This window comes from Oryctolagus cuniculus, chromosome 18, assembly GCF_964237555.1.
Source record: "Oryctolagus cuniculus chromosome 18, mOryCun1.1, whole genome shotgun sequence".
NCBI lineage: Eukaryota > Metazoa > Chordata > Mammalia > Lagomorpha > Leporidae > Oryctolagus > Oryctolagus cuniculus.
The window spans coordinates 13739297-13745450 of record NC_091449.1 but is presented as its reverse complement, the minus strand read 5'-3'; positions in this window follow the sequence as shown (position 1 = coordinate 13745450).

Sequence of the window (6154 nt, the reverse complement as noted above, 5' to 3'; positions counted from 1 at the left end):
TGATCGCTTCTGGCACCGGCCAGGGCCGCCGTGTTCCCGGCTGGAATGTGCAGAGGAAAATGATCCAAGCCATCTTGGCGCTCGCGGTACCAGCGCCGCGACGCCCCCTGCTGGCCCTCGAGCCCCGGCACAGCCCCAGCCCGCCGCGCCCCCTAGTGGCAGATGCTCATACTGCCACCCGCGAGGGCTGAGGTCCAGCGAGCCGGCGCAATCATTGTCCTCATCAATGACTGACTTAGACAGCGCTTCCTGGGCCGGGCGCTGGGCTGCTTCACATCTTACTCCTCACAGCAGCCCCGACTACAGCAGCCCCGCTTGGCTCGCTTCAATCACCAGACGTCTGAACACTCGGCGAAGGCCACACAGCTACCGGGTGGTGGCTCGCGGATGGCACTTGGGACGCTCACCTCTTGGCTTTCGTTCTGGACCGCTCGGAAGTGGACACAGCAGGTGAGGCCACCGCGTGGACGCCTGCGTCCTCTGGTGGACTGCCTGCGTCCAGTCCTGAATGCTCTGGGCTGGCAGGTGGCAGACGGCCCAAGTACTTGGGGGCCTGTCACCCCAATGGGGGGCCAGGGGGGAGCTCGTCATTCCTGGCTTCAGCCTGGCCCAGGCCCGGCTCTTGCAGGTATTTGGAGAACGGCCCAGCAAATGGAAGATTCTCTTGTCTTTCTCTCTCTCTCTCTCTTTCTTCTCTCTTCTCTCTCTCTCTCCCTCTCTCCCTCTCTCTCTCTCTCTTTCTCTCTCTCTCTCTCTCTCTTTCTCTCTCCTCTCTCCTCTCTCTCCCCCCCATCACTCCGCTTTTCAAATAAATTAGAATAAAATAAATAAACGTGAAGTGATGTGCTGCTTAGGGTTTATTTCAGAATAACCCCATAGGGGGCTGGTGTGGTGGTGCAGCCTGTTAAGCCTCCACCTGAGATGCCAGCATCTCATACCAGTGCTGGTTTGAGTCTCAGTAGCTCCACTTCCGACCCAGCTCCCTGCTAATGTGCCTGGGAAAGTAGTGGAAGATGCCCAAGTGCTTGGACCCTTGCACCCGTGTGGGAGACTCAGATGGAACTCCTGGCTTTGGCCTGGCCCAGACTGGTCGTTGTAGGCATCTGGGGAGTGAACCAGCAGATGGAAGATCTCTCCATCTCTCTGTCTCTGTCTCTCTCCAACTCTGCCTCTTAGATAAATAAATACATCTTTAAAAATAATAATAATCCTATATAACAACTGAGCTTTATGATGGAAAGAACCCAAGCCCCTGGATGCCCGTGCTGCCTGGCTCCTTCACTCTGGCGTGTATTACCTGAGAAAGAAATTATCTTCTTTGCTTAAACCATCGTATTTAAATTTTTAAAGATTTATCTGAGAGAGTGCAAGAGCACCGCCGCCTGCTGGCTCACTCCCAGGATGCCTGTAAGGGCCAGGGCTGGGCCAGCAGGAGCCAGGAAGTCCACAAAGGTCTCCCGCGTGGCTGGCAGGGGCCCGAGAACCTCGTTAGCTTGGCTAATGCGCGAAGTTGGAGCCAGCAGCCAGAGCCAGGGCTCGAACCCGTGCTCTGATGCCAGCCCTGAGAGTCTCTGCTGCCAGGTCAAAGCCCCGCCCCCAAGCCGTGTGTTTCGAGCGCCCTTGGCGGTAGAGACGCACCTCGCGGGCCTCCACTCGGCCGGGCCGGGCCGGAGCCGGGGGTCCGAGAACTTGTCTGCCAGGACGGACAGCCTTAGCTTCCGGGCGGTCGTTGCGGGCGCTGGCCCCGCACCCGGGGACCCACCGCGCGCTCGCACCCGGGAGCCCCCTGCCTGCCCGCGGAGCCTGCAGCCCTGGGGGCTCGGGGCGGGAGCGAGGGCGCGGAGCAGGAGACCGAAGGTGGGTGTAGGTGCTCGTCCCAGACCCTGAGCCGCGGGAGGTGTCAGGAGAGTGACTTTTTCTTACATCCTGCCCGAATGTGGCAGATTCTGACGGCTTTGCCTGCAAAGGAGCTGCAGGAGAGGTGAAGCCGTGACCCGCGGGCCTGCAGGGAGGTCGGTGCGGTGCGCGGAGGGCCCCGCGGGGGCAGCAGGCCGCTGTGCTATGAGGGAGACCCTCCGCGGCCTCCGAACCCCGCCCCTGTGCAGCGGCCTTGGCAAAGTCCGCGGGCCACGGAGTCTTAACAACACTTTCCCGTGCATGGGTTTGGATTTTGGCAGGCCCGAGCCCCGCGTCCTGGCCTGGCGTCTCCATGGGCTGTTGGCACGGAAGCAGGTTGCACAGCAGAAGAAAAAAAAAAAAAAAGAAAGAAAGAAAGAAAGAAAAAGAAAGAAAGAAAGAAAGAAAGAAAGAAAGAAAGAAAGAAAGAAAGAAAGAAAGAAAGAAAGAAAGAGTTTATTTTGGTGCAAAATAATCCATGCATGAAAGGGCTTCAGAATTTTGTAGAAAACACATATTGTGAGAAAAAGGCGGTTTTTAAAGCTTTTTTTTGCACCATCGTAAACGTCTGGTAACCCATTTCCAAGGACTTTTCGAAGTCCCCTGAGTAACACCCTCCAACGGGTCAAGGAAAAATGCACACACTCACACATGCACGTGCACACACAGTACATACATGCACATAGGCGCGCACGCACACCCACACACATGTATACATGCAAACACAGACACCCATACACAGTGCACAGACACACCTGCACGCGAACACACAGTACACAGCTGTACATACATGCATGCACATATGCGCACACACCCCACATACATTCATGCACGCACACGAACACACATGCGGGCACACGTGCACACGTGCACATGCAGACACACCTGCATGCGAACACGCAGTACACACCTGCACACGCATCCATGCACACCGGAACACACATGTGGACACACATGCACACTTGCACATGCACACACCTGCATGTGAACACGCAGTACACGCATGCACACGCATCCATACACACAGGAACACACATGCAGACACACCTGCACACTTGCACACGCAGGACACACATGCACATACATACAGACGCACAGACACTCGTGCACACACACACAGACGTGCACACATGCGTGTGCTAGAGAGGGGAGGGCGTCGATGAAGTCAGTGAGGCAGAAGTGTTCACTGGTGAAATGTGAAATTATTTCTAAAGGAAACGTGGAAGGGGGAGGTGTTCAGGCGCCCGCACCCCACATTGCAGGGCCTGGCTTCCGCGCGGGCCCCTTCCATCCCAGCTGCCTCCAAGTGGCCATGGCTCCAGTGACCACCCAAGTCCGCTGTGACCCGGATGGAGCTCCAGGCCCTGGCCCGGGCCCCTGTGGACATCTGGGGAGTGAGCCATGGTTGGAAGCTTGCTCGCTCTCCTTTGCTCTCTCTAACTCTGCCTTTCAAATAAATACAATTAATCTTTAAAAACAAATGTGAGAGCTAAAATCCTGAGTGGGCTTAGCCGAGCGCCCGCACCGAAGGAAAGGAACGGACTCTGGCTGGGCCCCATCCGGACAAAACCCAGCCGCTGTTCCGTCTCCAGGCCACGCAAAACGGAGCCCTGCCTGGGCGGCTGGCGGCATTAAGGGAATTCTGTCCATTTGTAAGATTTGCTCGTGGCGCCGCGGCTGCGCAAGGATACCTTGTTCTTTTCTCTTTTATTTTCTAAGATTTTCATTGAAAGATTGAAGGATGGGGTCTGGCGTTGTGGCACAGCAGGTGAGGCCGCCCGAGCATCCCCGGAGTCCCGGCTGCTCCCCTTCTAACCCAGCTCCCCGCTAATGCACCCGGGAAGGAAGCAGAAGACGCCCCAAGTGCTTGGGCCCTGCACCCACGTGGGAGACCCGGATGCAGCCGCCAGGTTCCTGGCTTCTGCCTGGCCCTTGCAGCCATTGCGACTGAACCAGTGGATGCAAAATCCCCCCCCCCAATCTGCTTTTCAAATAAAAAGAACAAAATCTTTGAAAGAGAATCCGTGTAGCCGGCGCCACGGCTCAGTAGGCTAATCCTCCGCCTTGCGGCGCCGGACACCGGGTTCTAGTCCCGGTTGCTCCTCTTCCAGGCCAGCTCTCTGCTGTGGCCCGGGAGTGCAGTGGAGGATGGCCCAAGTGCTTGGGCCTGCACCCCATGGGAGACCAGGAAAAGCACCTGGCTCCTGGCTCCTGCCATCGGATCAGCACGGTGCACCGGCCGCAGCTTGCCAGCCACCGCGGCCATTGGAGGGTGAACCAACGGCAAAGGAGGACCTTTCTCTCTGTCTCTCTCTCTCACTATCCACTCTGCCAGTCAAAAAAAAAAAAAAAAAAAAGAGGGAGAGAGAGAGAGAGAGAGAGAATCCGTGTTCTTGAGGCACAGTTTGCAAACTACAGCGCAGTAGAAACGACAAAGCTCCCCCTGCCCACCCATGCCAGCACCCAGCCCTGTCCATTGTCTGGGGGCTTCCCAAGGGCACGCGTGTGCCTCTTACATAACCGCGAGCGAATTGTCTCTGCAGCTCTGATTCACCCCAGCTTCAGACGTGAGCTGCTCTCCCGCTGAAGCCGGGCCGTAAACACAGCCTCCAATGTTTGCGCTCTGTTTACTCAGCGGGGCAGCGTTGCCAGACGTGGAAGCTGCTCCCAATTTCCTCCCATTATAAATAAGGCCCCGCGCACGTCCCCGGGCGGCCCGAGGCGGGGTTCCTGCGCCAAAGGGTGCGGACCCCTTGGCAGCTCCGGATCAGCATCTCGGCCTGACCCGATGTCAGGATGACCTCATCCGGTTTCCACGTTTGATTCATGATTCGGGTTCAGGAGCTGAGGCCGGGAAACACAGAGCCATTCACGCGAGCTCAGCCCGAAGCAGTGTGTCCGTCAGCAGGGAAGGCTAAATACGGGGTCCCCCCATCGGGGGTGTGTGTGGTTTAAGAACCCCCCTACACCATGGCTGAGACCACTGCCGCACGGGGCAGTCGCCCTGATAGCCACGCGGCTGAGTGAGGAAGGGGCCACGGGGGACCAGCGTGGGTGCGCAGGTGCGACCGACCAGCGTCCTGGCTGCGACGAGCGGGCCTGTTTGAGACTTCACCCCGCCGCTTAGCAGGGCCGGCAGCGACTGTGCAGCCGCGCGTGCCTGCTCCCCATCGCTCGGCCCCTGGGTTCCAACCCCAGCTCCAGCTCCGGACTCCAGCTTCCCGCCAATACGGAGCCCGAGAGAGACGCAGCCGCGGCGGCTCAGGTCACCGGGTTCTTGCTGCTGCTCGCAGCCTCGGCCTGGCCCAGCCCCAGAGGCCGGGAGCATCTAGGGGTGACCCAGCAGATGCGAGCTCGTCTCCATCCATCTCCGTCTCTCTCTCTCTGTCTCCTTGACTCTCAGATAAATAAACACAAACTTAGGGAAAAAAATGGCACGCGATTTAAAATTTATGAATTGTTTATTTCTGGAATTTTCCACTTAATATGTTCGGACCGTGGATGACCTTGGGTAACTGAAAGGGAGAAAAGCAAAACCACATTGTGTGTGTGTATGTGTGGGGGGGGTCCCTGTATTCAGTGCAGGAGCGCCGTTGGCTGTGAGGTTGTGCAGATATTATACCGCCTCTGCCCTGGCTGCTGGATCCTGCTGCCAGGAGCCCCACAGGCGTCGCCCCGCGGCCACCCCAGCTGCCCTGGGCCCTCCCCCGCAGGGTCTGGCGCGGCCCTGCCCCTCGGACTGCTCTGTGCCCGGAGCACTGGGGGTTAACTGTGTCGCTGCTCTGCCTAGGCGCAAGAGGCGCCAGCTGGAAAGGGACTTGTAGCTGGAAAATCCACACTAGGGCTGGCTTCTGCCAAAGTCGACACCACAGCTCAGCAATGTCACCGAGGATCCGCGTCACCGTTTCCAGGCGGCTGTGTCCCCAGCCTCCTGCCAGAGGGAACCTCCTCGGTACCCCACAAGCAGAGGAGGGCACCCCCTTTGGCTCGAATTTCCCATTGTAGTCATGAGGCTGACTCTGATTGGGCCATCTGAGGTCACATGCTATGCCGGAGCCAATCATTGTGGCCTGGGGGCGGGAATAAAAAGGAATGCCCCGAGTGGCTAAGCCGAGTCACGTGTTCCTTACTCTATAGGTGAGCGGTTGATAGGCGGGTTCAAACTGTTCTTAGCCAATCCCTGCTGTCCTCTGCCCGTTTCCCACCAATAAAACAAAGGCAGCAATGGCGGCGGCGGCCTGTGGCTGCCGCTGGGGGA